Source organism: Moschus berezovskii, chromosome 10 (assembly GCF_049115385.1).
Source record: "Moschus berezovskii isolate FMDL1 chromosome 10, NW_MosBer_1.0, whole genome shotgun sequence".
Lineage (NCBI taxonomy): Eukaryota > Metazoa > Chordata > Mammalia > Artiodactyla > Moschidae > Moschus > Moschus berezovskii.
This window is the reverse complement of record NC_142469.1, coordinates 93,564,916-93,586,598: the sequence shown is the minus strand read 5'-3', so window position 1 is coordinate 93,586,598 and position 21,683 is coordinate 93,564,916. Positions and strand designations below refer to the sequence as shown.

The following is a 21,683-nucleotide window of genomic DNA, read 5'->3' as shown; positions in this document are numbered from 1 at the left end:
CAAGGCCAGTGAAGCCAATGTTTTGAAGGATATGAATTTTTAAAAATTACCAGTTAGGCTGGATGTTTGTTCTCAGGCTAGCTAGCTACTTGGGCTTTTTCTTCTGTGAATTGTCTATGTATATCCTTTGCCCGGGTTTCCCAGGTGGCACTAGTGGTAAAGAACCTGCCAGTGAAGGAGACATAAGAGACACAGTTTCGACTCCTGGGTTGCTAAGATCCTCTGGAGGAGGGCATGGCAACACACTTCAGTAATCTTGCCTGGAGAATCCCATGGACAGAGGAGCCAGGCAGGCTATAATCCATGCGGTTGTACAGCTAGACACGACTGAACAGACTTAGCACACACATCCTTTGCCCACTTCTGTGCAGGCTGTCCTTTTCGTTCTCCTGCCACTTTGCAGTGCTTTCTTGCATATCCTTTCGTGTAAGCTACAGACGTTTGAAACTTGAAATCTTTAATTTTGATAACATCAAATCCAATAATTTTTCCTTTTTTATGGTTTATGCTTTTGGAGACTTTCTCAAAAATCCTCCACTACTTTTTTCTATTTGCTTTATACCTTTATTTTCACATTTATATTTTTAATGAGATTTAGATTTAGTGAGATTGGTGAAGTAGTCCTCCAACTTTAGTATTCTCTGTGTCATGAGATAGCACCCTTTTTTTTTTTTTTGAGATAGCACCCTTTTAAAATAATCCATCTTTGCCCAAGAAATATACCTTGTGATTTCTTTTACCTTAAATTGTTTTCTCTATTACTATTTGATTAATTCATTATATATGAATATTAAAATTTATTGCATCTTTATTTGGTCTATACTACATTCTTTTTCATCACAATCTTTTCAACCTTTCTGTATCTTTTAATAAAATAAAAATATTGGAGATAACGTTAACAATTAATAATTAGCACAGTGAGTAAGCACAGCCTTAAGGCCTAATTGACCACTGTCATCTCTGGGCGGTGGGGGGTGTGTTCATCAGAGAGACACAGCACAAAGGTTATAATGGTTCTCGTTCCTCAGTCATCATTCTGTTCTTTGCATCTCTGTCCCAAGGGGAAAGATCCCAACAAGGGCCATGATAGAGCCCATATTTACTTTGGAATCATTCCACTTATTTTTCCTTTCATGGACCATTCAAATTGTAACCATTGATTGGTCAGTCATCTGCATGGCTTGATAATCAATGAAATTTGATAATTTAAGTGGCCTTCCGTTAGAAAAAATTGCACAATATCCCATGAAATTATGATTTTGAATTGCATTCTTGAAACAGGCCTAGAAGCCACAGAATGAAAGCAATGGGAAGTGTGAGTTTGGAACGGGCACATCTGTGAAACCGTGTTCCTGAGGTCTGGAAGCAAAGATTTGGCAATGGGATTCACAGACTCAAGAGGGCTTCAGAATAGGGAGCACAAGCAGCCCCCAGGTCCAGCTCTGATTTGTGTTCCATTCAAACAAAATACCTTGCTTCCTGAATGCTGCTTTGGCTTAATTTCAGCAGAGTAGCAATTCTTAATCCAAAGCAATCATGAAGAATTTGTTCAGTGGTCAAACAGCATTTTTCTGAATGCTTGGAAATCACGAAGGTCTGCTGTTGCACAATATTCTCTAGCAAACAAAGTAGAGAAAATCAATAAACATTCCAGACAATGCCAGGGTCAGTCCGGACAGCGCTGAAACGGACCAAGACTCCAGAAAAGTGCATGTCTCCATTGCCTCAACTAAATAGGTACACGATACAATTTCATGCTGAAATCGGAACTTGTACTTTTACAGGTGAGTGTGTGTGTGAGAGTGTGTGTGTTCATGATTCATCCACTTTACAGCTGCTCTTTCAACCTAGTCCATAGGCGGCAGAAGTAACTTTGATTAATCCTGAATTTTTAAAGAATAAATTATTCACTGCCTCTTTTCAGCCTCCAAAGCACTTTGTCCATTTTTCATTAATGTTTTCATCACATTCTGTCTAGTTAATAATCTATTCATCTGTTTTCCCAGATAGACTTTAAGTTCTCTGAGGCTGTATATTCACATATTTTCAAAGTCCAGTGCATATATTACTCCTGGCATATATTACTCACCATATAATGTCTAAAGAATGAGTGTATAAACCAAAGACTGAAGTCAACCTATATTCTGATCATGCAGTTACAAGATACTTTGAAAGAGTGAATATAGCATTCACTATGCATAGATTCCGGAGAAGGCAATGGCAAGCCACTCCAGTACTCTTGCCTAGAAAATCCCATGGATGGAGGAGCCGGTAGGCTGCAGTCCGTGGAGTCGCTAAGGGTCGGACATGACTGAGCGACTTCACTTTCACTTTTCACTTTCACACATTGGAGAAGGAAATGGCAACCCACTCCAGTGTTCTTGCCTGGAGAATCCCAGGGACGGGGGAGCCTGGTGGGCTTCCGTCTATGGGGTCGCACAGAGTCGGACACGACTGAAGTGTCTTAGCAGCAGCAGCATGCATAGATTCAAAGAAGGTGTGTAGTAGGATGTTAACAGACAAGATATAGCAGGGTACTGCTGGGTGATGAAGAAAAAAATTTACATCACCATCTTTAGATCTGAACAAAATTTGAAGGCAATTTCCATTTCAATCATTTATTATCTAAATTTCTGGCCACTGAGGTGACTGGAATGTCAAAGGCAGTACAAATTTTCATGACTTAAAAATATATTCCTAAAGCTTTTTGGGACATTAATAAATCACAGAAAAAGCTAGTGGCTTGGGTCAGTTTCAATTTTCACTTTTTGTTCACAAAATGTCCCTATATGAGAAGAAATTATTTGAATTTTTACCCACCTTGAACCATTAATCTCAGTAATTTAATTCTACTACATGTATATTTCTTGTATCAAATTAATTTAATAAACAGAATAGACAGTGTCAATCATATCCCTAAATTTCAGTCACACTCATTACTCATCTATATAATGGTGACTAAAATGGAGAATTTGTATGTAATTTATACATACTAACATATTCACAGGCTTGTGTGTTGAAAGGAACTTATAATTCCAGAGGGTGGAAAACTTCATTTTTCAAGGTAGTTAGGAGAAACTAATTTGAATTAGTGAAATTTTAGGAATGGATTTTTAGATAGCTAGGTATAACTGGTTAATATTTTCAGAGTTGGGAATGATTGATTAAAACTTTCTAACAAAGACAGAATCCCTGAGTTGGATAAATAATTTTCCTTTGTCTGAGATTCAGGACCCACAATTTTAGTGCTTGCTCATCAAAGAGATTTGGGGGCAAGGGGAGCAGGAGGCCAGGAGTGCCAAAGCAGACAGCTGCTGCTGCTGCTGCTGCTAAGTCACTTCAGTCGTGTCCGACTCTGTGTGACCCCATAGACGGAAGCCCACCAGGCTCCCCCGTCCCTGGGATTCTCCAGGCAAGAACACTGGAGTGGGTTGCCATTTCTTTCTCCAATGTGTGAAAGTGAAAAGTGAAAGTGAAGTCGCTCAGTCAGCATCTAAAGAACGTTTTTAAGATTTTAGTCCTTTATCTTACAGTAGCTGCTGTGAATTAGGGAGGTCGTTTCAGTGGCATATTCCAGATTGAATAGCCTCCCAAATTCTTAGAGGCTATCTAGGCATTCAAATTAAATCCAGCTGGATGCAAAGGTACTTCCCTTCCCGGCCCCGAAGACCTATACAAAAATGAAAAAACAAACAAACAACGAAAGCAAAAGCCAAAGAGCAAAAACAGAAGGACTTCAACAGTTTACTTCTTTCCAACTTTCCAGGCACCCTATTCTATGCACAGCTTTCTTGAAACAGCTCAGATTAGCATAACTCTATAATATCATTTTAGATCACTTAAAATTGGTTCTTTCAGGATTTCTATAGGCACAGAACAAAGGCTAAATCTTATGTGTATGCTACTGCATGCCCTGGAATAAAGCCTGGCACTCACCCTCCACTAGTTGAATGAAAGAAGGCAAGGGTGCTGTTCTTTTTTAATTGAAGTGTACCTGATCTTACAGATCCAAATGCCCTGTTCAGAGTTGTTAGGTTGGAAGGCTGTACACTTATTCCAGTGATTCTGCCATTATTCTAATCCCTTTTGGAATTCTCTTATTGGAATTCCTGTCTTAGACCAAGGCATGTGGTTTTTGAAGGATTTATTGGTGGCAAACTTTGGTTTTGTGAGAAGATCTGCTATTCAGAAAATGCAAAATGCATCTGGAGCCCAGTCTGGTAAGTAAGTTTAGTAATTTAACTTTTTAATCTCATTCATATGTGATTAGAAACTAACCAGACTGATTTTCCAATGCATTCCATAAAATATATCTGAGAGCAGCTCCAAATAGGAATTTCATAGATGTTTTGAAGAATGGTGGTACCACTGGAATAAATGTAAAATCTAGGTGGGCAACCACCTTAAATAAAAATATATCCCTGTTATGTTTCTTTAAAAGATCTTTTGAAGTTTTGTCACATTAGGAAAACCGAAGTCCAGGTGATTCTTATTTCATATCTACAGACAGTGACTATTGATTATTTGGAACTGACCATGGCCAAGCCCTCTTTCTCATCACCAGGACCAGTGGTCCCGATTGCTCTGATGAGGCTGAGTTTGTGGTCATCTTCCTTGGTCTTTCAGGATAGCAGAAAGAATAGCACTAGGACCCATGCTTCTTTAGCCAGCTGTGTTTTTGCTGGAATTAATGAGCTTCTGGGCTACCTGTTAACTTCCTACCTGCTGAGAGAGAATAGGTTGAACCTGAGGGAAAATGCTGATATACTTAAAACAAAGAACAAAAATAGCCATACAAACAAACCTCAGGAAATTTTAACCAAGAAATTATTGCCAAATAAATCCTCAGCCTGTCAAAATGCTGAATATTTTGTTTCAAAAAGGAACTATATTTTTAGACTCTGCCAAGCTTGTCAACACTCTAATAACAAACTTAACATTTGCTTAAAAAAAAAAAGATGGGAGTGACCATTTTCACAAACCCTACTGGCCTCCTTATATATCAGTGGAGCAGAAATGCACAATTGACCATTCAGTTCAGTTCAGTTCAGTTCAGTCGCTCAGTCGTGTCCGACTCTTAGCAACCCCATGAACCACAGCAAACCAGGCCTCCCTGTCCATCACCAACTCCCGGAGTTCAGTCAAACTCATGTCCATCGAGTCGGTGATGCCATCCAGCCATCTCATTCTCTGTCATCCCCGTCTCCTCCTACCCCCAATCGCTCCCAGCATCAGAGTCTTTTCCAGTGAGTCAACTTGTCGCATGAGGTGGCCAAAGTATTGGAGTTTCAGCTTTAGCATCAGTCCTTCCAATGAACACCCAGGATTGATCTCCTCTAGAATGGACTGGTTGGATCTCCTTGCAGTCCAAGGGACTCTCAAGAGTCTTCTCCAACACCACAGTTCAAAAGCATCAATTCTTCGGCGATCAGCTTTCTTCACAGTCCAACTCTCACATCCATACATGACCATGGGAAAAACCATAGCCTTGACTATATGGACCTTGGTTGGCAAAGTAATGTCTCTGCTTTTTAATATGCTATCTAGGCTGGTCATAACTTTCCTTCCAAGGAGTAAGCGTCTTTTAATTTCATGGCTGCAATCAGCATCCACAGTGATTTTGGAGCCCAAAAAAATAAAGTCTGACACGGTTTCCACATCTATTTCCCAAGAAGTGATGGGCCCAGATGCCATGATCTTCGTTTTCTGGATGTTGAGCTTCAAGCCAACCTTTTCACTCTCCTCTTTCACTTTCATCAAGAGGCCTTTGAGTTCCTCTTCACTTTCTGCCATAAGGGTGGTGTCATCTGCATATCTGAGGCTATTGATATTTCTCCCAGCAATCTTGATTCCAGCCTGTGCTTCTTCCAGCCCAGCGTTCCTCATGATGTGCTCTGCATATAAGTTAAATAAGCAAGGTGACAATATACAACCTTGACCTACTCCTTTTCCTATTTGGAACCAGTCTGTTGTTCCATCTCCAGTTCTAACTGTTGCTCCCTGACCTGCATACAGGTTTCTCAAGAGGCAGGTCAGGTGGTCTGGTATTCCCATCTCTTTCAGAATTTTCCACAGATTATTGTGATCCACACAGTCAAAGGCCTTGGCATAGTCAATGAAGCAGAAATAGATGTTTTTCTGGAACTCTCTTGCTTTCTCCATGATCCAGCGGATGTTGGCAATTTGATCTCTGGTGCCTCTGCCTTTCCTAAAGCATGCTTGAACATCTGGGAGTTCACGATTCACATATTGCTGCAGCCTGGCTTGGAGAATTTTGAGCATGACTTTCCTAGCATGTGAGATGAGTGCAATTGTGCGGTAGTTTGAGCATTCTTTGGCATTGCCTTTCTTTGGGATTGGAATGAAGACTGACCTTTTCCAGTCCTGTGGCCACTGCTGAGTTTTCCAAATTTGCTGACATATAGAGTGCAGCACTTTCACAGCATCATCTTTCAGGATTTGAAATAGCTCAATTGGAATTCCATCACCTCCACTAGCTTTGTTCATCGTGGTGCTCTCTAAGGCCCACTGGACTTCACATTCCAAGATGTCTGGTTCCAGGTGAGTGATCACGCCATCGTGATTATCTTCGTCGTGAAGATCTTTTTTGTACAGTTCTTCTGTGTATTCTTGCCACCTCTTCTTAATATCTTCTGCTTCTGTTAGCTCCATACAATTTCTGTCCTTTATCGAGCCCATCTTTGCATGAAATGTTCCCTTGGAATCTCTAATTTTCTGAAAAGATCTCTTGTGTTTCCTATTCTGTTGTTTTCCTCTATTTCTTTGCATTGATCACTGAGGAAGGCTTTCTTATCTCTCCTTGCTATTCTTTGGAACTCTGCATTCAGATGCTTATATCTTTCTTTTTCTCCTTTGCTTTTCTCTTCTCTTCTTTTCACAGCTATTTGTAAGGCCTCCTCAGACAGCCATTTTCCTTTTTTGCATTTCTTTTCCATGGGGATGGTCTTGGTCCCTGTCTCCTGTACAATGTCACAAACCTCCGTCCAGAGTTCATCAGGCACTCTATCTGATCATAAATGCTAGGTTGGGGTCTTTGTAGGTCATTAATGAAGTGAAAGAAAATAAACAGCTACTGTCAGATGGCAGTTCCATGGAAACTGCTGGTTTCTTGAATCATTCCCACAAGAACAAAAGATAAGCGAAAATAAAAGCAAACTCTAATCTTGTCTCATGGTAGTTCACTAGTAGTTTCTTCTCTTTCTTTCCCCCTATAGTATTCATTTTATTGAACCCACTGTTGTAAGATGGAGTTCCCCAGTGACTCAGTGGTAAAGAATCCCCCTGCCACAGGAGACATGTGTTTGATCCCTAGGTCAGGAAAAGACCCTGGAGGAGGGCATGGCAACCCACTGCAGTATTCTTGCCTAGAGAAGCTCCATGGACAGAGGAGACTGGCAGGCTACACTCCATAGGGTTGCAAAGAGTCGAACACAACTGAAGAGACTTAGTGTTCCATGCATGTTGTAAGGTAGAGAGCTAAAGTAACTTATCAGAAATTTCAGGAGCAAAGCCATTAGAATATGTGCAGCCATACCATCATTTTGCCAACAAAGGTCTGTATAGTCAAAGCTATGGTTTTTTCATTAGTCATGTATGGATGTGAAAGTTGGACCAAATAAAGAAGGCTGAACGCTGAATAATTGATGCTTTTGAACTGTGGTGTTGGAGAAGACTCTTGAGAGTCCCTTGGACTGCAAGGAGATCCAACCAGTCCATCCTAAAGGATATCAGTCCTGAATATTCATTGGAAGGACTGGTGCTGAACTGAAAGTCCAATACTTCAGCCACCTGATGTGAAGAGCCAGTTTATTAGAAAAGACCCTGATTCTGGGAAAGATTGAAGGCAGGAGGAGAAGGGGACGACGGAAGATGAGATGGCTGGATGGCATCCCTGACTGAATGGACACAAGTCTGAGCAAGCTCCAGGAGATGGTGATGGACAGGGAAGCCTGGTGTGCTGCTGTCCTTGGGGCTGCAAAGAGTTGGACATGACTGAGTGACTGAACAGCCGCACTTTGTTTTACTGCTTTTTGCTTTATTGCTCGTCTCAGGTATTGTGTTTTTTACAAATTGAACATTTGTGGCAACCTTACCTCAAGTAAGTCTATCAACACCATTTCCCAACAGCATTGGGGAATAAGGAAAAATTAAAGCACAAGTGTATAACTGCTGGATAAACCGTAATTTGAAAATGTTATGGATTATTTTCTATGGATAAGTCAATATTGGTCAGAACACATGCCGACACTTAAATTTATTTCTACCAAATGAGTCCATTGAGATTTAAAGCAACAGCAACAAAAAAATCCAAAAAACCCTAAACGCCTTCCAATTGTTCTGGAGAATAAAAAAGGAGCTAGTCTGTCTTATTGGCTTGTGCTAACAAAAAATTACCCCCCAAACTTGGCTTCGATATATTTAAAACAATAATATTCGCTGTTTCTGCTACCCCAGTGGGAATAGAGTTGTAATAAACTGGATATTGTCTGGGTTGGTTTGAGCTTTATCCCGGTAGGAGACTGAAAAATACTTCTTACATAGTTCATGGTTGAAATCATAAGAGCCACGTTCTCTTCTATTCACGTTTCTTCCCGAGAAGATCTCTGTGAATTGAAGACTGTGAACCTGGGTATAGGCAGCTGAGACACACTTACACATTTTTGATGTGTGCCAGTCCCGTCTCCTCACCCCCTCTCCCAGGATAATGTGTATACTGGACTTAAGACAAGGCTCTGTGGAGACTGGTAGGTCTTTGGTTGGTTTGGGTTTTTGCTTTTATTTTGGAATTGCAAAGTGTGAGTGAAGAGAGGACGATGTGATTGTTCAGGGGCCGGGTGAGGATACAAGGAGAAGCGGCTGCTTCTTCTCTGTCTTCTTCAAAATTTTTAATTACTGTCGTGTCTTAGATCTGGTTTCTTGGGAAAGCCTCTTAGAAAAGCTGAAAGAACCATTGCACTATTTCTCCAAACTCTATGCCAAGAGGAATTCCAGCTGTGTCCTGCCAGAGCCTTCTTGTAGGACGTCACCCACGACTGTCTGCATGCATGTGAAACACAGCTGAACACTATAGCTTTGGGGTCTTGAACAAACCATTCATTTAAAAATACTTATACTGCTGCATATACTTATACTCGGCTGCATGAGCTGAGACAAACTTATTGATGAAAATATATCAGATATTTGTGAAGAAAGCTTAGCGCCGAAGGATTGATGCTTTTGAACTGTGGTGCTGGAGAAGACTCTTGAGAGTCCCTTGGACTGCAAGGAGATCCAACCAGTCCATTCTAAAGGAGATCAATCCTGGGTGTTCACTGGAAGGACTGATGCTAAAGCTGTAACTCCAATACTTCGGCCACCTCATGCAAAGAGTTGACTCACTGGAAAAGACTCTGATGCTGGGGATGACAGAGAATGAGATGGCTGGATGGCATCACCAACTCGATGGGCATGAGTTTGTGTGAACTCCGGGAGTTGGTGGTGGGCAGGGAGGCCTGGGGTGCTGTGATTCATGGGGTCGCAAAGAGTCAGACACGACTGAGCGACTGAGGGACTGAACTGAACTGAACTGAACCAAAAACATTGGGGTGGAATTTAGGGGCACCCAAATGCCAACAAAGGTCCATCCAGTCAAGGCTATGGTTTTTCCCGTGGTCATGTATGGATGTGAGAGTTGGACTGTGAAGAAAGCTGAGTGCCGAAGAATTGATGCTTTTGAACTGTGGTGCTGGAGAAGACTCTTGCAAGTCCCTTGGACTGCAAGGAGATCCAACCAGTCCATCCTAAAGGAGACCAGTTCTGGGTGTTCATTGGAAGGACTGATGCTGAAGCTGAAACTCCAATACTTTGGCCACCTCATGTGAAGAGTTGACTCACTGGGAAAGACTCTGATGCTGGGAGGTATTGGGGGCAGGAGGAGAAGGGGAGACAGAGGATGAGATGGCTGGATGGCATCACCGACTCGATGGACATGAGTTTGGGTGAACTCCGGGAGTTGGTGATGGACAGGGAGGCCTGGCGTGCTGAGATTCATGGGGTCGCAAAGAGTCGGACATGACTGAGCGACTGAACTGAACTGAAAGTCTTACACTGGGCTTCCAAGTGGCACTAGTGGTAAAGAACTCACCTGCCAATGCAGGTTCGATCCCTGGGTCAGGAAGAGATAGCTCCTGGAGGAGGGCATGGCAACCCACTCCAGTATTCTTGCTCAGAGAATCCCACGGACAGGATTGCAGAGTCAGACATGACTGAAATGACTTAGCATGCACACACAAGGTCTTCCATTAGCAGGTAGGGGCAACAACTGATTACATTTAGATTACTGCTATTATTGGAACAGCATCTGTGTCCATCCAGTGAGATTAGCATAGGAGAGAGATAACAGCAGTGATATTTTGCACATCTTAGGCTAATCATAATTATCTGTTATCAACTGAATATGTCCCCTATGATTCAGATGTTGAAGCCTAATCCCCAGTGTGATGGTGTTTGAAGGTGGGGGCTCTGGGAGGTAATTAGGTCATGGGGATGGAGTCCTCATGCTAGAGTTAAATGCCCTATAAGAAGAGACACAGAGAGATGATGGCTGTCTTGGCCAGGGAGGACACAGTAAGAAGGTGACTGTCTACAAGCCAGGAAGCCCGCCTTCACCAGACAGCAGCCCTAGTGATACCTTCATCTATGACTTCCCACCCTAGAACCGTGAGGAATAAAATTCTGTTGTTTAAACAGCTTAGTCTACATCATCTTGTATAGCAGCCCAAACTAGGACATTGGCACCGAAGTAATTTTATTTATCAACCCTTGCTTGTCAGAAACAATTAGGAAATTCCCTCACCCCCATAGTTTCAAGAGGTTTGTAAATTTTTTATTTACTGTAGATACTTCATATTCTAAGAATAACTTTTGGCTCATTTTCTAACAGAGTGTCCAATGCCTTGCTGAATTCATAATTTGGAGCATTAATTTCCCCTCTCTGGGTTTGCCTTGGGTAAATTAAGAATTATAGAAATGATGAAACATATGACAAGAGAACTATTAAGAATATACAGAATTTCACAAATGAAAAGACATAAAAATGTTGCAGTCTGATGTTAGCCAAAGAGTACAAACTTTCAGTTGTAAGATAATATGTTCTGGAGATCTAATGTATAGCATCAGTTCAGTTCAGTTCAGTCGCTCAGTTGTGTCTGACTCTTTGTGACCCCATGAATCACAGCAGGCCATAGCATGGTGAATGTAATTAGTGATATAGTGTATACTGGAAATCTGCTAAGAAAGAAAATCTCAAATGTTCTCCCACTCCCCCACACACAAAATGTAACTATGTGGGGTAATGGATCTGGTAATTAGCTAGATTGTGGTAATCATTTCACAACATATATGTATACCAAAACATCATGTTATATAACTTAAATATATACAATTTTTATTTGTCAATCATACCTCAGTTCAGTTCAGTTCAGTCGCTCAGTCGTGTCTGACTCTTTGCGACCCCATGGGCCACAGCACACCAAGCTTCCCTGTCAATCACCAATTCCCAGAGCTTACTCAAAATCATGTCCATCGAGTCAGTGATGCCATCCAACCATCTCATCCTCTGTTGTCTCCTTCTCCTCCCACCTTCAATCTTTCCCAGCATCAGGGTCTTTTCCAATGAGTCAGTTCTTCACATCAGGTGGCCAAGTATTGGAGTTTCAGCTTCAGCATCAGTCCTTCCAATGAATATTCAGGACTGATTTCCTTTAGGACTGACTGGTTTGATCTCTTTGCTGTCCAAAGGACTCTCAAGAGTCTTCTCCAACACCACAGTTCAAAAGCATCAATTTCTTTGGCACTCAGCTTGCTTTATAGTCCAGCTCTCACATCCATACATGACTACTGGAAAAACCATAGCTTTGACTAGATGGATCTTTGTTGATAAAGTAATGTCTCTACTTTTTAATATGCTGTCTAGGTTGATCATAGCTTTTCTTCCAAGGAGCGAGTGTCTTTTAATTTCATGGCTGCAGTCACCATCTGCATTGATTTTGGAGCCAAAGAAAAGAAAGTCTCTCACTGTTTCCTCTGTTTCCCCATCTACTTGCCATGAACTGATGAGACCAGATGCCATGATCTTAGTTTTCTGAATGTTGGGTTTTAAGCCTCATTTTTGAATTTGAATTATAGCTCATTATTAATTAGTTAAAATTATAATTATCATAATTAAAACTCATTAAATTATGAGTTTTAATCATACTTTAGTAAAGTCAAAAAACCAAACCAAACAAAAAAAGGTGCATATGTATAGAGTTTTATATTATACATAATATAATCATTGATTATATTAATAAAAGAATCAACACAGTATATATTTAAAAACTTTTGTAAATTAGAGGATAATTGCTTTACAATGTTGTTAGTTTCTGCTGGACAGCAATGCGAGTCAGCTGTAAGTACACATAGATCTCTTCCCTCTTGATCCTCCCTCCCACTCCTCCATCCCACCCTCCAAGTCATCCCAGAGCACGGAGTTGAGCTCCCTGGGTTATACAGCAGCTTCCCACTAGCTGTCTATTTAACACAGGAGGCAAGCCGCTCCAGTACTCTTGCCTGGAAAATCCCATGGATGGAGGAGCCTGGTAGGCTGCAGTCCATGGGGTCGCTAAGGGTCGGACACGACTGAGCGACTTCACTTTCACTTTTCACTTTCACACATTGGAGAAGGAAATGGCAACCCACTCCAGTGTTCTTGCCTGGAGAATCCCAGGCACGGGGGAGCCTGGTGGGCTTCTGTCTATGGGGTCACACAGAGTCGGACATGACTGAAGTGACTTAGCAGCAGCAGCAGCAGTGTATATATGTCAATGCTATTCTCTCAATTTGTCCCACCCTCTTCTTCCCCTGCTGCAAAATATATTGAATAAGTATTTATTAGTGGATGAGTACTTAACTAAATTGTGGTACATTTATTCATGCCATGAAAACCAATACAGCTATTAAAAAGACTAAGGAAGTTCTTTATAAACTGATCTGAGAAAAACCTCCCGTTGGGTTAAAAAAAAAAAAATGCTGCAATCTGGGTGGGGCAGGGAATTGGAGGGGAGTGTGGGTAAGCAGAAAGATATTATGAAAGTATTGCAGTAAATGATTGAGTAAACTGACATCAGTTCAGTTCAGTTCAGTCTCTCAGTCACGTCCGACTCTTTGCCACCCCATGAATCACAACACACCAGGCCTCCCTGTCCATCACCAACTCCCGGAGTTCACTCAAACACACGTCCATCAAGTCGGTGATGCCATCCAGACATCTCATTCTCTATCGTCCCCTTCTCCTCCCGCCCCCAATCCCTCCCAGCATCAGAGTCTTTTCCAGTGAGTCAACTTGTCTCATGAGGTGGCCAAAATATTGGAGTTTCAGCTTTAGCATCAGTCCTTCCAATGAACACCCAGGATTGATCTCCTTTAGAATGGACTGGTTGGATCTCCTTGCGGTACAAGGGACTCTCAAGAGTCTTCACCAGCACCACAGTTCAAAAGCATCAATTCTTCGGCACTCAGCTTTCTTCACAGTCCAACTCTCACATCCATACATGACCACTCGAAAAACCATAGCCTTGAGTAGACGGACCTTGGTTGGCAAAGTAATGTCTCTGCTTTTTAATATACTATCAAGGTTGGTCATAACTTTCCTTCCAAGGAGTAAGCATCCTTTAATTTCATGGCTGCAATCAGCATCCGCAGTGATTTTGGAGCCCCCCAAAATAAAGTCTGACACTGTTTCTACTGTTTCCCCATCTATTTCCCATGAAATGATGGGACCAGATGCCATGATCTTTGTTTTCTGAATGTTGAGCTTCAAGCCAGCCTTTTCACTCTCCTTTTTCACTTTCACCAAGAGGCTTTTTAGTTCCTCTTCACTTTCTGCCATAAGGGTGGTGTCATCTGCATATCTGAGGTTAATTGATATTTCTCTCAGGAATCTTGATTCCAGCTTGTGCTTCTTCCAGCCCAGCGTTCCTCATGATGTACTGTGCATATAAGTTAAATAAGCAGGGTGACAATATACAACCTTGACGTACTGACATAGCCTAAGGTTAAACCAAGAGTCCTCATGTCGGCCTGTGGCTTGATGTATTTTTCCCTGAGAGCTCAATGGCCCATTGGTGCCACCAGCCAGAAGTACTAATGCAAGTCTTTTCTGAATAAGGTCATAAATCCAGGATAAAGAGATTAACGTAATATGGATATTGATATGTAAGATATATATTTGTGGAGATTATATGAACATAATGTGTTGTCATTACTATGCTACTTTAAATATATTTTATCTGACTTAAAAATAAGTGAATTAGAGTTAATGGTTTCCTATATTTTAAGGTTTGAGTCATAATAGTTGATTTGATGTTAGTAAAAAATGTACTTATTAAATTTGTTAAATTTACATGACAGGCATTTGACAGTTCCACTAATTATAGATGTGCTAAATATATAACTGCAGTGTGAAATGTCTAAGGAAATTTCATTAGTAATTTAAGAGAGGAGAAATTAATCCTTTAATTTATGAGTTAATTTAAATATTAAGAAACATAAAAACAACTTTTCTTATTTTGGGACAACTTCTATTTTTCTAAAAAAAAGTTCACAGGCTGAATTTAAACATTCATTAAAAACTGAGATTCTTGATTTATAGGTTTAATAAATTCAATACTAATTTTAAATTCTGCTACAGTAAACTTTTCCTACTAGATACAAAAATTCTCTTTTAAAAGTTGTAAAAAATCCATTGATCATTCCCATTGTGATCTCAGAGATACAGTAACTTAAGTGCTTGAGATGGAAAACGCTCAGAGAAAATCTTAAGTTAGCTGTCTCTAACTTTTAAAATCCCTCTCCAGTCTCCAGGCCAACGTTGCATCCTTTAGTCTTGGCGATCTTGACCCCAAAGCATTACTGATATTGATCTTTGCTCCTTTCCTCCTTGGCAATGCCACTGGAGGGCAGACAGAAACACTATACTTTTTTTGTATTTAATTAATTTTTATTGGAGTATAGTTGCTTTTGCACACACACATAGTTGCTTTCCAATGCTGTGTTAGTTTCTACTTTACAGCAGAGTGAATCAGCTGCGTGTTGACGTATATGCCCTCTTTATTTGGATTTCCTTCCCATTTAGGTCACCAAAGAGCACTGAGCAGAGTTCCTTTCTTGTGCTATATAGAAGGTTCTCTTTAGTTATTTATTTTATACATAGTATCATTAGTGCATATACGCCAATCCCAGTCTCCCAGTTCATCCCACTCCACCTTTCCCCTCTTGGGATCCATACTTTTGCCCTCTCTGGCTGTGTCTGTCTTTCTGCTTTGCAAATATGATCATTGAGAGTCCCTTGGACTGCAAGGAGATCCAACCAGTCCATTCTAAAGGAGATCAATCCTGGGTGTTCACTGGAAGGACTGATGCTAAAGCTGAAACTGCAATACTTTGGCCACCTCATGCGACGAGTTGACTCACTGGAAAAGACTCTGATGCTGAGAAAGGGTGGGGGCGGGAGGAGAAGGGGACGACGGAGAATGAGATGGCTGGATGGCATCACCGACTCTGTGGACATGAGTTTGAGTGAACTCTGGGAGTTGGTGATGGACAGGGAGGCCTGGTGTGCTGTGATTCATGGGGTCGCAGAGAGTCGGACACGACTGAGTGACTGAACTGAACTGATACCATTTTTATAGATTCCACATATATGCCTTAATATACGATATTTGTTTTTCTTTTTCTGAGCTACTTCACTCTGAATGACATTCTCTGGGTCCATCCATGGCCACAAGATTTAATTTCCCCCATCTGGTTTCCTGGAGAGAAATTAATTGTAAATGTCTCTATTCCTTTTCTAATGGCATTATCTCTTTCATTGGTTTTCCAACTTCACTTTTCTGCAACAATTCCCAACAAGCAATTAATTCACTTACAGAAGTCCTTATGGTTCAAAAAAAGGTATTCAGCCGTGAATTCAAGTATACCAGAAGTCTGAACTAGGGACACGTGCAATGAGAGAGGCATTATGTATCTGTAGCTCCTAAATAGGTCTCACCGTTCCTTTTCTCTATGACTACAGTGTCCTTTCTTCTCTTTGTCTAACTTACTCCTCCATTTTTGAAACTGCATCTTTTCCTGACTGCTTGAATAATTTTTTCAGGGACTTAATTTGCCCCCATCCCAGCCCCAAACATTCTGAGACTTATTTATGCTGTTGTCCACAGCTATTTGGTAGTCCATTCAATGGCTATATTACATTTTATTTATTCATCTCACTGTCAGTGGAAATTTCATGTTGTTTTCAGTCTATTTATTACAAATAATGCTGTTATAAATAATTGTATACTCATCTCCTGGTGTGTTTGCACAAGACATTTGCTAGTGTCTATTGGAAGGAATGATGTTGATGCTAAAGCTGAAACTCCAATACTTTGGCCACCTCATGTGACGAGTTGACTCACTGGAAAAGACTCTGATGCTGGGAAGGATTGGGGGCGGGAGGAGAAGGGGACGACAGAGAATGAGATGGCTGGATGGCATCACCAACTCGATGGACATGAGTTTGAGTGAACTCTGGGAGCTGGTGATGGACAGGGAGGCCTGGCGTGCTGTGATTCATGGGGTCGCAGAGAGTCGGACACAACTGAGCGACTGAACTGAACTGAACAGATGAGTATGTAGGGGAGAAGGAAATGGCAAACCACTCCAGTATTCTTGCTTGGAGAATCCCGTGGACAGAGGAGCCTGGTGGGATGCTGTCCATAGGGTCACACAGAGTCAAACACGACTGAAGCGACTTAGCATGCATGCATGCATGAGTATGTAAGAATGGATTTGATGGGTCAGTTTTAATAGGTAATGCTCTGATTTCTACTGTGCTGCAGCATGTAAGACATCCTCTTGCTAAATGTCTTTATGAACACTTGATATTGGCAAGATTTTGAAAACTTGCCAATCGTTGCAGTCTGAAATTATGTCTTATTAAGGTTTTAGTTTCTGTTTTTGAGTACAAATGCACTGAGCATCTTCAAGTGTTTGTTACTATTTGGTTTTCCCCCATTGTGTGTTCTATGTGTTCATATTTTGCCTATTTTTCCACTCCATTAATATTTTTAATAGAGCTTAGCACATAGGAAGATGTATAAATATACATGTGTTTTGAATATATAAACTGTACTCATATCATAGAAATTCTTTAAATATTTATGAATTTAATCCCTTTTTCAGGTTTGTATGCGGCAAATGTCTTCTCCCAGTTGATGGCATGTAGTTTTCATTCTCTATATGGCCTCTTTCAATGAATAGAAATTATCTTAATCTATCTTATTTTGTCAATATTTTATGAGTTTCATGCTTTGAGTTGCATTTAAGAATGACTTGGCTTGAAACCAACTGATAAAGATGTTCTCCTATATTTTCTTCCAAAAGAGTTTTGGAAAAACAAAACTTTATTTTTGAAATAGTTTCAAGCTTGCAGATAAGATGAAAGGATAAAAATATGCAAAGGACAGTAGTATGCTTTATACCCAGATTCACATATTGTTGCATTTTTGCCTCCATTTTCTTTTGCGTTCCCTCTCACCTCACTTTTTTTCTCTCTTCCTCTCTTGATACATTTAAAGATAGGGTAAATAAATCATGATCCCTTCCCCATAAATACTTCAGTGTATATTTCTTAAAACTAGGGATAGTCTTTTAAAAGTTTTAAAAATTTGCATTCCCCACTTAAATCCTTGATCCCTCAGAAATTAATTTCTGAGTAAGTTATGAGGTAGAGATAAAAAATATGGCTTTTTATACAGTTAACTGATAGTCCCACTCTATATGAGAAGAGTCCAGGCTTTCCTCTGTAATGACACCTCCAACAAATATCAAATTTTTACATGTGCGTGGCTCTGGGCTGGTTAGTTTATCCCATTGGTCTGTTTGTCCATTCTATTAAGATTGACCACACTATAGTAACTTCTATAGTATTGTAGTGAGCCTTGCTGTCAGATTGAGAAAATTCCTCTACCTTCTTTATCTTCTTGACAACCATAAGCTCTTTGACCTTTCATATAAATATTAGAATTAGTTTTTCAACTTCCAAGAAAAATCATTTGGGATTCTTGATTGCAGTTTAATTAAATCTATAAATCAGTTTTGTGAGAACTGATGTCCTTGCAAAACTGAGCCTTCTGCTCTATGAAGTTAGTAATGTATCTACAGTTATTTAGATATTTTAAACTGTCTTTTTAAATACACATGTATAGACCTTTGCTTATAGAAAGATATTGCATGCATTTTTTAGATTTATGACTAATTGATATTTTATATATATATTCTTGATATTGTAAATGGTATCTTTTTAAAATTTAAAACTCTGTTTGTTATTGTTATTGAAAACACAGATTGGGATTATGTCTAGTAACCTTGCTGGAATGTTACTGATTTGTAAATTTTTGTTTGTTTGTTTTCTATGTAGATAATCATATGTGTATAGTAATAATTTTATTTCTTACTTTCCAATTTTTTATATCTTTCATTTTTTTATTGTCTAGGATGACTACAACTGGTAGAACAACACTGAATAGAAGTGAGAATGGGTGTTCTTGAATCATTCTTGATTTCAAAGGCAATAGTCTCTAATACCTCAATATTAAAAAAAAAAAAAACCAGTTACTGGAATTTTCTATGGGTACTTTAGTTTGAATTGAGGCCAGTCTTTTTTTATTCTTAGTATGTTGCATACTGAATTTCACTGAATGCATTTTCTGAATCTATTAGGAAAAATCTATATAATCTATGATCACAGACCCTCCTTCCTTTAATCTGTTATGTCAATTATGTTGATAGATTTTCTGAATCTGAACTAATCTTGCATTCCTAAAATAAACCTTACTTGATTATAATGTAAAATATATTGGATTTAGTTTACCTTTTTTTTTTTTTAGAATTTTTGCCTCTATTTTCATGTGTCAGTTTTTTTTTCTTTTTTTTAAAAGAATTATACTAAATTTACAAAATAAGTTGAGGTAGTATTTCCTCTTTTTCTGCTGTTTGAAAGAGTTTGGTAAGCTTGAAAGTATCTGTTCCTGAATTTTGGGAGAACTCACCTGTAAAACCATCCAGGCTTGGAGTTTTATTGTGGGAAGATTTTAAACTATTGATTTAATCTTGTAGTTATCAAACCATTCAGATTCTCTATTAGTGCTTGATTCATTTTTGGTCATTTACATTTTTCTGGGAATTTGTCCACTTCGCCCAAGTGTTGAATTTATTTTTACAAACTTGTTTATAATATTCTTCTTTATCTTTGTAATCTCTGCTATATCTGTGGTTTGAAATTTTTGTAGCTCAATTGTGTCCAACTCTTTGAGACCCCATGGACTGTAGCCCACCAGGCTCCTCTGCCCATGGAATTCTCCAGGCAAAAATACTGGAGAGGGTGGGTAACCATGTCCTTCTCCAGGGGATCTTCCCGACTCAGGGATTGAATCCAGGTCTCCTGCACCACAGGCAGACTCTTGGTTTAGTCCTTTCCTGTATTTAGTCTTAATACCATCGACCTTTTTCCTTGATCAGTTTTGCTGAAAATGTTTTTATTTGTGTTTTTAAAGATCCAGTTTCTGGCATTTTGATCTACTCTATTTTTACTTTTCCTGTTTTATGAATTTCTACTCATATCTTTATTATTTTCTTTTCCCTACTCTCTTTGGATGGATTGTGCTATGTTTCTCATAGTTAACTTCTTAAATCAAATGCTTAGTTCAGTAATTTCTTTACCGTAAGCAATATAGTGGTTATACTAGTTTATGAGGTAAGTTTCCTTCTGTGTATTACTGTCCCCCCCTTTACTAGTTTGGAAATTATCCCCTCTATTTCTAGTCTTTTGATGGCTCTACTAGAAATTTTGTCATGAATTTCTAATTAACGACTCTAATGTTAAAATTTTATCCTTTTGAATAATCCAAGTGTGTCCAGATGTCTTACCTATAAAAACTTCTCAATTTCCATTCTAGTATTGTCAGATATTTAATTCTGTTTTGTTTGAGTTTCTGATCTCCACAAATTAGACCTTATTGTCTCTAAGCAGTAAAATCATCACCACTTTGGGTCCCAAGTTAATTCTTCCCAGTCCTAAAATAATCCGCTGATTTACATTGGCTTTCATGTCTCTGAACAGCGTGGACTTTCAGTCCAGGCCTGACTGAGAGGATACCACAACCATTTTAAAAATCAAGTTCATGAAATGATTGCTATTTCTGAGAACTGTTTACCTCAGACAAATTTCCCCTTGATTGAGATGATCAAACAGCGGCTACTCTCACACCCCTTTCCTGTTTTCACACCCTGACACGTACTGTGTTTTCTTTCTATTGAAACAACTCTAGGGGAATTTTCTAGGGCCCTTGAAAACTGCTTTTAAAAATAAAATTAATTAAACATCTTCTCTTTTACAGGGATTCCACTAATTTCCACTGGTTCCACTTTCCTTTCCCCGAGTATGAAGTCTTGAGTCTTCACTGGCAAATAAAGCGTTTGTGTAAAGGCCTGAGATACTTGATAGGTGAAAACAAAGAGCCCCAGTAAATAGTGGGAATGTGGGCTTCCTTGTCAGAGTGCATTCCATGTGTTTCCTGAGGAAACTTCAGAAAAACGCTTTAAGACTCTAACTGGGCCAGCACAGCACAAAAAAAGAACCAAATAAAAACTTAAGAGAATTGTAAGTATACTCTCTTAAAAGAAAGCTGTATTTCTGAAATGGGCACTGTAGGGTCAAAGCAATTTAATTCCTCGTCCTTATAGCCCTGCTGTAAGTGAAGAACCACTTGATTTCCGACCTGGGATGGACCTGATCTCTGGCTGTCCCACGTTTAAGCCCATGACGTGACTCAAATGGCTCTCTTCACGTTTCCACAGTAAACCACATCATTTTCTGCTCTATCCCAAGGTTCATCGCGTGCCAAATGAATAAAAGGGATGGGGGAGAAAAGCCAGTCTGTGACCATTTGAGGAGATGATGCAAACCTCCCCAGTTATGATATCAGCAAGCCACCATCCTACCAATGGGGCAGCATCAAAAGTCCTAGGAGAGCAGATGACAGGACTCTAGAAGGTGTGTTTGCATCGTTAAGCCACAAGCCACAGGGATGACCTCTGATGAGAAGACAAAAACTCGGTCGAGAAGGAAGAAACTTCATTTGCAATATCTACACTCAAAAAGAGCTTTTGGTTTTTTAGAATCTGTAAAATGAGCTTTTCAAAGATAAACAGCCACTTCTTCACTCAATAAAGGGGAAATTTCTTTCATAAATACATGCAACAATAGTGTTTTTCTCCCCCTCCCTTTGAGAGTTCACTCAACCTCTAAACATTAGCAATAGTGGGTTATTTTGCTTCATCACTTAGTGTTTTAAGTTTTACTTTCTACTTCTTGAATGTTCACCCTTTTGGTTGTGGTGTCTGTCAGGTTGCGGTTTGGGGCATATCTTTTATAAACCTTTCCAATATCCTTTTAGATCTCATTTTTTCTTATGACTGGGGGCTGCTATATTTAACAAATTTTTCTGTGTCTCAAATAGAAAATTCATGTTTAATATCCAAATGAATATAAGACATTCTTTTTGAGAGCTGACTTTTTTTTACTTTCTTTGTAATAATTAGTTCAA

At 39.6% G+C, this 21,683-nt stretch overlaps 1 long non-coding RNA gene across 1 annotated transcript in view; it reads left to right on the top strand.

Annotated features, from left to right (window-relative positions):
* LOC148776357 (uncharacterized) overlaps positions 1 to 21,286 on the top strand; it is a 78,148-nt gene extending 56,862 nt beyond the window's left edge. Inside the window, exons 3-4 of the long non-coding RNA XR_016038502.1 lie at positions 20,475 to 20,737; positions 20,966 to 21,286. This is a non-coding gene — a long non-coding RNA (uncharacterized LOC148776357). The remainder of the gene's footprint in view (positions 1 to 20,474; positions 20,738 to 20,965) is intronic.
* The last annotated feature ends 397 nt before the right edge of the window (positions 21,287 to 21,683 follow it).